Source organism: Neltuma alba, unplaced genomic scaffold, assembly GCF_004799145.2.
Source record: "Neltuma alba isolate B1F8T4 unplaced genomic scaffold, ASM479914v2 tig00011770_pilon, whole genome shotgun sequence".
NCBI classification, from domain to species: Eukaryota; Viridiplantae; Streptophyta; class Magnoliopsida; order Fabales; family Fabaceae; genus Neltuma; species Neltuma alba.
In genome coordinates this window covers 3,500-16,151 of record NW_021636393.1, presented here as the reverse complement: position 1 = coordinate 16,151, position 12,652 = coordinate 3,500, and the positions used below count along the sequence as shown (strand labels likewise).

The following is a 12,652-nucleotide window of genomic DNA, read 5'->3' as shown; positions in this document are numbered from 1 at the left end:
AGAACCAATCAAAAATCGGGAGAACTTCCGAGACTATGAAATTTACTACTTCAAGCTTTTTAAAATAATTTTGCACCGTTGCTTCAATAAAAATGTTTTCCCTATGTTACTATTATCACACGCATTATTCTTCCATGTAACTATTACACACATTCGCTTCATGCGTATTATAATGAATTGAAGATAGATTCTCATCAGTTGACAATTTTGAGTCCAGTATATGACTATGGGAGAATATTAATTTATCATTAAATTAAGTTAAGAAATAATTTAGTAATTCATAATATTTTTTTTATTTCCCATGTAATAATTTAGCATGTACAATAAAAAAAATATACCAATTTTATATGGTCAAACGAAATATAAAGGAACCAATGCCTTAGTCAATTTAACAAGGGTGCAATTTTAAAAAGGATAACAGTTGTAATTTCAAATTTGAATATAATTCTAGCAAAATGACAAAAATAACAACTATTGCTTTATGAAAAAAAAATTCACAATTTATTGTGGGTAGCGTAATTCAATACCATTTGTCTTTCCTCTGTCACATATATTTCGATCAAACTTGAGCGTTAACATCACTCCAGAGAGCAAAACTGATTTCTAGTTATTGAAACCAACTTCATTACTTTCTTCCACATCAGTAACTTCCGTTAACAGTGCCCTTTCTTCCTCACGTTTTCCTTCTTCTTCAGTTTCCTCTGCACTTTCTTGTAGCTGCAACGCACATTCTAGGCGCCACTCAACTTCACTCATCGATGGTCGTTCATTTGGGTCATCTTCCAAACATTTTAACGCCATGTCGCTGAATGCTTTAAGGCTCTCTGGTCTGATACTTTCTATGATGAACGAATCAACAGTTTCACAAATCACACCCTCATGATGGCATTTTCTGACCCATTCTACTAAGCTTGCCTTCTCCTTCTCCACAGTCCGTAAGAAAGGTGGCCTCCCACACAATACTTCGAGTAATACCACGCCAAACGAATAAACATCAGACTTTAGAGTCAACCTTTGGCGTTTATAGTATTCTGGATCCAAATAACCAATGCTTCCTTTCACCACAGTGGTAATATGAGACCTGGACATTCCTGTGGGTCCTATTTTTGATAATCCAAAGTCAGAAAACTTAGCCACCCATTTTTCGTCAAGTAAAATGTTCGTCGTCTTCACGTCGCGATGAATGATATTTCGTATCGCGCCTGCATGAAGATAATGTAGTCCTTGCGCTGCACTCCGGCAAATTTTCAGCCTCTGTTTCCAGGAAAGGGGGTGGTTGTTAGAATTGTAAAGATGGTCACGGAGGGTCCCACGAGCCATGAACTCGTAGACGAGGATCATTTCGTTGCCATCGTTGCAGTAGCCAATGAGAGATACTAAGTGATTGTGACGAAGTTGGGACAACATCTCAATCTCTGTTCGGAACTCATGGAGCCCTTGTTGCGACCCTTGTTTGAGTCGTTTGATTGCGACCGGAGTTTGACCGTCTTTAATGTAACCTTTGTAGACGTTGCCAAATCCTCCGACGCCGATGATGAAGAGTTCATCGAAGTTGTTGGTAGCGGCTCTGACCTCAGCAATGGAAAAGCGATGGCACAGTTCCGTCGGCACAGCTGAGCCATTAGTAATACACTTACAAGTTCCATCACTCGACTTGATGTTCTTCCCACGAGTGATGAGGAAGAATGCGATGCTGGAAATCAAAATGACGATGGAAGCTGAAACACCCACAATGACCCCGATTACAATCTTGCTTCTGTTTTTTCTTGCTTGCTGTTGGGGTAGATCATTAGGATTGGGACGAGGTGGAGGAGGATCAGGGTTAGGTCCGGCGAGATTACTTTGTGAATCACTGATCTTGAAAATCTCAAGCCCATTTAAGAACGCGTCATTGTACTCCAACGGTGATTGCAAATCAGGATGCATTTTGAGTGAAAGATAAGCTGGTTTTGCATCACCTGAAATGATCACGGCATGGTCTTTATATACCGGAACTGCTTTTCCCTTTGCCCAATTTAAGACATTCGCACCATGCTCAGCTAACTGGTCGGCTATGTAAATATCAAATATCCTGTTGTAGGAAATGTTGATATCTGGATTAAGCTCACAAAAATGGAGTCTCAACATGTAGGTAAAGCCTGAATCGACAGGAAACTCCCAAGTAAGGTTAGTGTTCATGTTCAAAGTCTTGTTCATTCCCATATCGCGTTCTGTTCGATAGAGTTCCTCAGGTGCTGTGTAATTAGGAACTTTAGTGAACATCAGAGGTCTTCCTTCACCTTCCAAATCAGCAGGTAGAAAAGAAGTTTAACAAAGAAACTGTCATCGGCGTCCCAAGATCGAAGCATTCCCGTGTCTTTCGTAGCTGAGATTTGTCTGCCACCGACGTTTAGCCTGTACTCTGTCTGAAGAGCAACGCTGTCGGAGATGATAAACCCACCCACCGAACCAATTAATTTGAATCCTAAGTCGTCGGGTTTGGTGTAATAGAGATCCTCAGGCATGGAGACAATCTCAATTCCATTAACAAACGCATAAGAATCTGGGCGGGTTGAATTGGGAGTGAAAGTTAAGTTGAGCCTCTCGCCATCGCCGACGTTGACGCAATACTCTATGAGGATGGTATCTTCCCCGTGAGCATCGGCCCTGACCGAAGCATTGAAATCCTTAAGGAGTGTGAACCCACCAGATTTGACAGTGAAGAAAGCATCGAAACGATCAAAACCCGGGTACGAAGCTGGGTAGAGGAAGAGACGAAGGAATTTCTGGCCGGGAGAGACAGGGAATGAATATGAGAACTGAGAGCGAGAGATACGAGCTGTGGTGTAGGGGACTTGCGGGGCAGAAGGAGATTGAGTAAGTGCCGCAGCTGGAACAGATTCGTCTTGTTTGGATAAGAACTTTGAATCGTTGTCTCCGGTCCATGTCCGACCATTTCCCGTGGAGCTGCCGGAGCTGCCACAGTTAATGCTTAAAAGATCATCGGGGGTGTAAAAAGAAGCAAGTGTGGAAGCGTAAAGCAGGGGAAAACAGAGGAAGAAGATGGTCCATGACGACACAGAAGTCGTATGATTGAAGCCCATGTTTGGACGAAGAAGACGAAGTTTGGTCCTCATGGAGGTAAATTCGACAGAGCCAAAATAGAAATAAAAAGAAGATTAGCACCTGTAATTGCCATGAACGGTAGTAGTTTCCTGGAAGCCGCCCGCGATGGTAAACGCTCAAGTTTACGCAAAAGAACAAAGCACTGAACAGTACACTTGACCTGATCAACAATGGGTGCCAGCCGTAGGGGATTGGAAAAATGGATAATGAGACAATTAAGAAAATTAATGGTTATTTTGAATGGCCATGATAGGCGAAAAAACAAAAAAGTAAGACTGTTTGGCCTTGTATTGAATTGAATGGGAAGTTAAAGTAGGAAAGAGACATACCCTTGAATGCATTGGACCGTAGCCATCCATCGCACTCTCCTAGAAGTTGTCGACGCTTAGCCCTAGCTTTCTTCAAGAGCGTGATCAAGCTTGCAATGAATCCCATCAATGGCGACGACTTCAATGGAGGAGACGAACTGAGAAGAAGTGGGTACAGCTGAGGAGCTTAATGATGGTGATAAGAACGTGAGTTGGAAAGAGAATCGCGTGAAGTGACGATAGATGCGGATGAATGGAAAGGGAACGAGGGAACACGTGGATGCCGTGACGAATCAAAAAAAGGTTGCTGAATATTATAGCGAGTGTGGATGGGGGAGGGAAAAAAAAAACAGAAGAGGAAAGAAAGAAGGAAGCTGAAGTCGAAAAATCAATGGAAATAGTAATGGATTATTTTGTTGGCGACTTACAACCTGCTAACACTAAACACTTTTCTCAATTCTTTTAAGAAAGGGGGAGGTTAATTGTGAGTTGGAACATTTACGAAGGGTGCAGTGGCTAGGCGTGAGTTACATAGTAGAAAATATATACTTCTTTCTATTAGTATTTAATTTACTAATTTAAGTAAATTAATAAGTAATTAAATTAATTAATATAATATGTTTTTTGAAAATATTATAAGCATTTTCTTTAATTCTCTTCTTTTCTCTCCTACTTAATTATTATTGAGAGAATATCAATAGAATTTATTTAGAATAAAATTAGCAAACATATAATATAGGTTTCACATATATAATTAACATTAACTATTTAATTCATTAATTAGATCTTATATTAATAACAAGAAGAGTAAAAGGTAGTGGATTATTCCATTTAACCCAAAAAAGAAACCATGGGTGAGGGGAGCCGTGAAGGTCCAAGCATAAATGGGGACTAACTCTAGTTCTCAATACAAAAAAACTAATTGACTAATTTGAATAAATTAATAACACTAGTTAAGTTAATTATTTGTAATCAATAGGTATTATTTTTTTTAAAATATCTCTACTAATCAAGTGTATTTGGCTAAAACTACTATTATTATAATAACCACTTTGAAAAAAATAGATAAATATAGAAGAAAAAGTAAATTAAGGTATTATATTTAAGATCAAAATAAAAGTTAAACGACTTTTTATATTAATAACCAGAAATAATGTTAATTAAAAATAAACGGTCAGGGTTTGGTTTGTTATAAAGCCGGAAGAATCTGGATATAGATAATTGACTGAGAGGTGTGAATTGACTAATGGAGGTAGAGGGGGATCCGTGGTGGTTCAATCAAGGTTAATGGGAGACTGGAATTAAAATAAAATGAAAGCGTGGGGGTAGAAGTCAACCTTTTTTTTTTGTCAAGTTAAAAAAAGGGCTTTTTTTAAAAGAAGAAGAATGGAAATTAAACGAAAAAGCTAAAAAATGAGAGAGTGAGAGCGAGAGCGGTCGAGGGAGCGAGGAAATCCGATGCCGACGTCGGAAGAACGTGATGCTCTACTTCGAAGTAGGAAAAAGGTCAGGTTGGGAGAGGGCGAGTTCTCTGATGACCAGGTTCTTTGACCTAGGATTGAGGATTGGATACATGATGCTTCGCCTGAGCCTGGTGCGAAAGGTACCCAGGAGACGGCGGAACAGGTTGGTGGTGGGGAGGAGGGCAGGAATACAGGGGAAGGTGCAACATCAGGGTTGAAGTGGAAATCCTTCAAACATGCTGTTACGAAAGAGAAGGATGAACAGGAAAAGGAGGAGGACTAATGGAGCAATGATCAATGGAAGGATCGTATTCAGGTGGTGATGATGTAGAAGGGGCCGAACATTATCATCCCAGAACACAAGAAGGAATGGCTAGCGAAACGATGGCAAAGAGCTTTGATTGTGAAACTACTAGAGCACTTGGTTAATCTAGAGTACTTAGAGTTTAAACTCTGTCAGCTGTGGGCACAGCAGGGAGAGGTTGATCTGATTGATGTGGGGGCTGGCTTCTTTGTTGTAACTTTCACAAATGACCAGGATTATGACTTGGCGCTTACTGGGGGGCCTAGCTTATCTACGATCATTATCTTGCTATTCAACGATGGAAACCAGAGTTTGATCTGGAGGAAGAAATCATTACCAAGATTGTGGCTTGGGTTCGCATCGCCCAATTACCTCTTGATTACTATGACAAAGGAATTTTACATGTACTCAGCTCATAGATTGGAAGGTCCTAAAAACAGATATGAATACTATGAATCGCAAGAAGGGTCGGTTCGTGAGAATCTATGTGGAGCTAGATCTGAATGGTCCTTTGAGGCCACTGGTTTTGATAAATGGTAAAGCTAAAAGAGTACAATATGAGGGCATTCATCTTATTTAATTTCATTGTGGACAATATGGCCATGATGTTGACCATTGTCAGAGTAGGATGAAGGTTGAGTTACAGAAGGAACGAGCAGATGAATTGTGAGAGAAGTTTCAAAATAATGATCGATAGTCGACGGTAGCTGAGCCTGAGGTGCATGCCGATTCAACCCCTACTTTGGACTCGGAGCGACGGTATGAACCATGGATGGTTGTTCAATAGCCCCGCCGTGGTAAGCTGTCAGAAGCTCCAACTGGGAAAGGTGGAGAAGCCAGGCAAATTTCATGGGGTACCACAGTTACAAAGGAGCAAGGATCTCAGTTCTCTTGCTTGACTGTTGAGGAAGGAGGTAATGAGGGAGCAAAGAATAAGCCGCAAGTTGCGTTGAATAATATACCTGAAGAGCATTTATTACGTGAGAGCTTTCAAGGGGCTACAGCTAGGCCGAACGTGAAAAGTAAGATTAGGCCGCGCTAAAAAACAAAAGGTTCGAATAGCAAGTTTGTTGGGCCTCCTAGTAAAGCGAATGGTGGTGAAGGGACGCCAAAAGCGAAGAACCAAACTAGGTCTCTGAATGAAATGCCTGGCTTGTAAATGCCAAGTCTAAGCTTGGATTGGGCCGTAGCGAAGGAAAGAGAGTAGATTTACCAGGTGGGGAAAAATTGTTGACAGGAAAATCTACCGCTTTACTTTCAATAAAAGAAGATAGTAGGAGTGGTCCAAAGCACGGGGCTTCTGAAGTAGTTTCTATGGACGTGATGGACAACCCTCCTGATCCTGGAGCTAGTAGAAGCACAGTACTGGTTATGCATTCGAACCCTCTATCGTTTGCGGTTCAAAATGGGTCAAGCATGGGAAACAGGGGTTCCTCTAAGGACTTACAGTGCTAGTTCTTGGCTTGTCTTGATCTACCCCTTTTTTGTGTCTGGTTTCTTATGGATAGTAAAATATGCATATGGAATTCTATGGGGGTTGGCACAAAGACTTTTAGAAGGTTGCTATTTAAGATAAAGAAACACTATAATTTTAGTTTCTTGGCTTTGTTGGAAACACATCGGAGTAGCAACAAAGCTTGGGCCCTTGCTCACCGTCTCTAATTTAAATACGTTGATGTGGTAGAAGCGGTTGGACACAATGGGGGTATTTGGTGCCTATGGGGTGAGGACCCGGAGACATTCTCAAGTTCTACATGGTACCTTTAATATTGGTGAGGAAATGGCTTGGGACCTTTCAGTGGTCTACGGTCCTCCCAATCCAGCCCAATGTCGTGAGTTGTGGACAGAGCTTCGAAGTATAGAGGAGGATGGTGCCCACACAGGTGGTGCGTGGGTGGAGATTTCAATACAGTTCTATGACGTGATGATCGACATTCCGCTTCTCAGGATACCATTGGCCCTGACCGTGGCTTTTTGAAGTGGTTCACTGATAGTTCTTTGGCAAAGTTGGAGTTTCAGGGGCTGCGTTTCACTTGGCAGTGAGGGCACTCTCAAAGCCGGTTAGATCATTTCGTTGTTAATTCTGATTGGTTTGAGGTTTTTCCTTCTTCTTTGGTTCTTCATCTACCAAAACTCAAGTCGGATCATTGTCCTATGTTACTACAACTCCAAGATACGACTCCCAAGATTAGAACTTATGGTAGTTTTTGGTTCTTTGCTCCCTAGACGATGCATGAAGACTTTGAGGCTTTTGTCAAACGTAGTTGGAAGAATGATTACACGTGGAAAGAGAATGTAGAAAATTTTATGAAGGAGGTCCAGGTTTGCAATAGAAGAGTATTTGGGAATATTGAGAGATGGAAAAGGGATCTATTCAATCAGTTAGATCAACTAAACATCCTTAGCCAAGATAGTCCTTTCTGGAACAAGAAGAGGGAGTCAACTTGGCTTGAACTTGAAAAATGCCTCTTCTAAGAGGAGCTGATGTGGGTGCAACGCTCACGATGTAGTTGGTATCATCATGGAGATAAAAACACCAGATATTTTCATGTAGCTACTCAGTGTAGGAAAAGAAGGAAGAACATTAAAGCTCTTTAGGACATGAATGGGGAATGGTGTTATGATCAGGGAGTGCTTTGTTGTGAAGGTACAAAATTCTTCCAACAACTCTATATATCTGAAATTGACCAAATACTGATGATTGACTTTGGAGGGTCTTATCCTAAAGTTCCTGATATGAGAATTGAATCTTTGGGGTACTTAGCGACTCAACAAGAGATTACGCATGCTCTATGTAGTATGGGGTCTTTGAAAGCTCCATGTCCTGGTGGTTTAAATCCTTTGTTTTACCAAAGTCAATGGAGTACGATGGGGGACTCGATGACTTCTTTGATCCAGGATATGTTTTTGACACCTGAGTTAATTAAATTTAATGGTACCAATATTGCTCTGATTCCCAAGGTCGATGTGCCTCAGATGTTCCGTGACCTCCATCCCATTAGCTTATGCAACATTATTTATAAAGTGGTGACCAAAGTTCTAGCAAATAGATTGAAGGAAATAATGCCTCTGATTATTGTGCCAAATCAATGTAGTTTTGTCCCAGGTCAACAAAGTGTTGATAATATTATTCTGGTGCAAGAAGTTATACATTCTATGCGTACGTCTAAGAGAAAGAAGGGGTTCATGGCCTTGAAGATTGACTTAGAAAAAGTGTATGACAAGGTCAAGTGGGAGTTTGTTTTGAATTACCTGACAGAGATGGGGCTCCCAAGTAAGTTCATTGATATTATTAGAGTTTGCTTAACTTTAGTAGAAATGCAAGTTTTATTGAATGGTTCTAAGGGAGCAACCTTCAATCCAACCAGGGGCATAAGGCAGGGGGATCCTCTTTCCCCTTATTTGTTCATTATAGTAATGGAGAAATTGGGTCATCTCATTTAGAGTGAGGTTGATTCCAATAACTGGCATCCATTTCAACTGAAGCAGTATGGTTTTGTTATCTCCCATTTGTTCTTCACAGATAATCTTATCTTATTTGTAGAGGCTAGCCTGGATCAAGCAGGCCTTATCAAAGCATGTCTGGATGACTTTTGAGCGGCATAGGGGGAGAAAGTGAATAATATGAAATCTAGAATTTTCTTCTCTCAAAACATGAATCATACTCGACGAAGTGAAATTAGCAAGTTTCTTGAGTTTACTCCCACAGCATACTTGAGAAAATATTTGGGAGTCCCCCTCCACCACCATAGGGTCTCTAAATAGACATATGAGTTTGTTCTTAATAAGATGGACTAGCAGATTACCAATTAGAAAGCAAATACGCTCTCAATGGCAGCTCGACACACTTTAGTCTTTTTAGTGGTCTCTGCTATACCGAACTATTCCATGCAATCAACTTTGCTACCAGTTAATGTTTGTAATGAGATTGACAAGCGTAGTAGGGGTTTCTTGGGGGGCAATACAAGATTGAATAAGAGAATCCATCATGTTGCTTAGGATGAAGTTTGTAGAGGCAAGGCTCAAGGTGGTTTGGGGCTAAGACAAGCTCGTAAACAAAATACAGCATTTATGATGAAATTGGGATGGGGCCTTGTGAAGCGAAAAGATGCCTTATGGGTGAAAGGTTTTGAGAGAAAAATACAAGCACAGAGTTGACATCATCCCCAAAGTTGAAAAGCGTAAGTGCTTTTCCCAAACTTAGAAGGGCATTTCGCTAGCTTAGGAGTTTACCCAAAAAGGTGTTGGTTGGTGTCTTGGAAATGGAGCTCATATCCAGTTTTGGGAGGATGTGTGGCTACTAAATCATAACCACCTCAGCTCTATGTGTTAAGATCGATTGATGAGGCCATGCGCAATATGAAGGTAGCAGATTACTTCACTGTGTTGGGAGAATGGGATTGGCATCGTTTTGCTTGTTCCTCCCTTCACCTATTCTGAGCGCGATTGCTCGTGTACCACCCTTCAGACGGTTAGAGATTGAACGATAGCCCAAGATGGAAAGCGACCAATGATGGAGTCTTCTCAGTCAAATCCACTTATGGTTTGTTGAGCAACCGATATGGTAAATGTATAGCAGCATGTGGTGAAAGATTGGAAATTGCCAGTTCCTCAAAGGTGTAAAACTTTCTTGTGGCTTTGTGGCAAGGGCAGGCTGCTAACGAATTGTGCAAGGGCTATCAAAGGTTTGAGTCCTACTATGAGTTGTGACCTTTGTGGGGCAGCCAGGGAGCATATGCTCCATGTATTGCGAGACTGTCAGGTAGCTCGTAATTGTTGGGAGACTATTCTTCCTTATCAACTACAGTCACGGTTTTTTGATGGTATGGATTTGACTGAGTGGAGACATTGGAATGTCAATCTCAAATGTAGGATTTTGGAGGTCACTTGGTGTATATGGTTTGCCGTGTTAGCTCGCCAAATCTGGTTAAATCGAAATGATGGTGTCTTTAATCACAAATTGAAGGGCTCTACTTTCGTTGTTGCTCAAGCTAAAGCGGTCATTGCTTGTTCTAAGGCGAGTTGTAGTACTTCTTTGCTTCAGTCTTGGAAATCCTTTAAATGGCAGCCTCCTTTGGTGGGTTTGTTAAGTATAATGTAGATGGTGCAGCTATGAATGAGAAAGCGGTGGCAGCTTGTGTGGTGCCGCAAGGGATCATAAAGGACATTGGCTGGATGGATTTATGTTTCATATTGGATACGGTAGTAACTTTCACGCAGAGGTTTGGGCGGTGCTTTGGGGCTTAAAACAAGCATGGGACATGCATTGGCGGTAGGTTGTCATTGAGACTGATTGTAGGGAGCTAGTAGATACTCTGACTACTGGCTAGCAGGATAAGCATCCAGATAAAGGCTTGCTTGCTGAGATTCAAGGGTAGATTGAGAAGGATTGGGATGTGAGCGTCTCTTGGTGTGGACGAGAGGCAAACATGCTGGCAGATTCGTTGGCTAAGGCTTCGTTGAATACAGCAGAAGGCATCAGCTTTTGTTCTTCTATTCCTGATTTTGCTACAAGTTTTTGTTTCTGATTTAGTACAGTAGGTTTAGGGCTGTTTGTTATAAAAAAAAAAAAGAATGGAAATTAAAAGTATGGAAACTTATCCATACAAAAAAATTAAAAGATGGAAAATAGGAGCGAAGGAGAGCAGGATTGGAATCAAATGCAAATTGTTTTTTTTGTTATCAATGAAATTATATTATAATAAAACCTCAGTGATATCTAGGACGTAGCACTCATCATTATGATGAGAGCTGAAGCATTAAAAAAAATTTAAGGGTCTAAATTTAAAATTTTTAATCAATAATTTTTAAACCAAAATGCAAGTATAAATCTAGTATATACTAGAAAAATTGCAAGCCCATTTATTAAAGGGAAAATTGTAAAAAAAAAAAAAAAAGATCGTGAATATTGTAAAATCTCATATTAGAAATCATGATAGTACTTTAACTAGTTTTGACAAGAATTGATTTGCAAATAATAACAATTTTTTGTGAGAATTTCTGATCTTGGATTTTGTAATTTTTGAAATCCTTTTTTTTTTGTTGCAATTTTACTTGGATTGAAGATGGATAAACTTAAGGGTAGAAAAGTTGCAGACTCCAGGTTAAGAGAGGTTGAGCTGATATTGGACTCAAGTTTTTTGTAAACACTGTGAGATGTTCTAACATTATTTGAAAAACATTTTAGTCAAATATTATCAATTATTTATAGTAGATTAGCTTGGAAGTCAAGAGTAGGTAAACTTGGTAATCAATAAAAAGTATTTTGGTAACTTAAGAAAGATTGGTACGAGTCAGTTGCATTTGTTTTACCACACGTCCCATTTCAGTTACAAATTGTATAACTGATTGAGTATTAGTAAAGGATTATTAGTCTATAAATATCCCTTAATTGTAACCTCTATGTTATGTTGGGGAAATAATACACATGTGCTCCTCTCTCTTTGTGCTGCATAACAATTTGGTATTAGAGTTTACTTCTCGACCACACCACCATCATGCAGGAAACAAGATCTGGTATACAGATCAGTCATCTTGAGCATCATTAGGACTTACACACCACTTCCATGGAGTCTAATCATATCCAATTGGAACAAAACTCCTTAGATATAGGTTAACTGAAAATTTAGGCGCTATTCTTACACAGCAAGCCCATCCAATTACTTTTACCAGCAAGCCTCTTAGTCCCCAAAAACAATCACTATTTGCTTATAAACTAAACTTATGGTAATTATATTTGCTTACATAGAGATCTTCCTTGGCTAACTCTATTTTTACTATCAAGATAGATCATTTACCTTTGAAGCATTTGTTAAAGTAAAAATCAATGTTGCTAGATCAATTTAAGTTGCTCAATAAGTTGTGGGGACTGTTTTATGAGAGTAAGTATGCTAAAAGAAAAGACAATAAAGTCGTGAATGCCTTTTGTTGCTAATTTGATGTTCTATTGGCTACAATATCAATTTCTACAATTGAAGTACATACTAAAGTGAAACAAACATGGGTTATTAATGATCATGTGCAGCAAATTATTAAAGATTTAGAGCTAGATCCTACTTCTTGCCCCAAGTATACATGGTAGCAATAGTTGTTGAAGTGAAATGGAAAATTGGTAGTAGTGTTGATAACTCATTATGACATTACTTTCTTTCTTTCTTCATTCAAATCCTATGTAAGGACACTTTGGCACCATTGCTACTTATAGAAGGCTTTCCTTTGTTTTTTATTAGAAAGGAATGTAGCATGATGTGAGGGGGTTTATTAGTTCATGTTCTACTTATAAGCATTTTAAATATGAACATGTGGCTTTACCTTGGTTGTTACAACCTGTATTGATTCCAGATCATATGTGGTCTGAGCTTTCTATGAATTTTATCGGGAGCTTCCCTCCCACATATTCTAAAATAATCATTTTGGCAGTTATTGACAGACTTAGCAAAGCTGCACATTTCATGCCACTTAAACATCTATTT

General features: G+C 39.6%; 1 pseudogene; it reads right to left on the bottom strand.

Moving 5' to 3' along the window:
- Positions 1-486: 486 nt before the first annotated feature.
- On the bottom strand, positions 487-11,983 carry LOC114717700 (receptor-like protein kinase FERONIA; annotated as a pseudogene).
- Between the last annotated feature and the right edge of the window lie 669 nt (positions 11,984-12,652).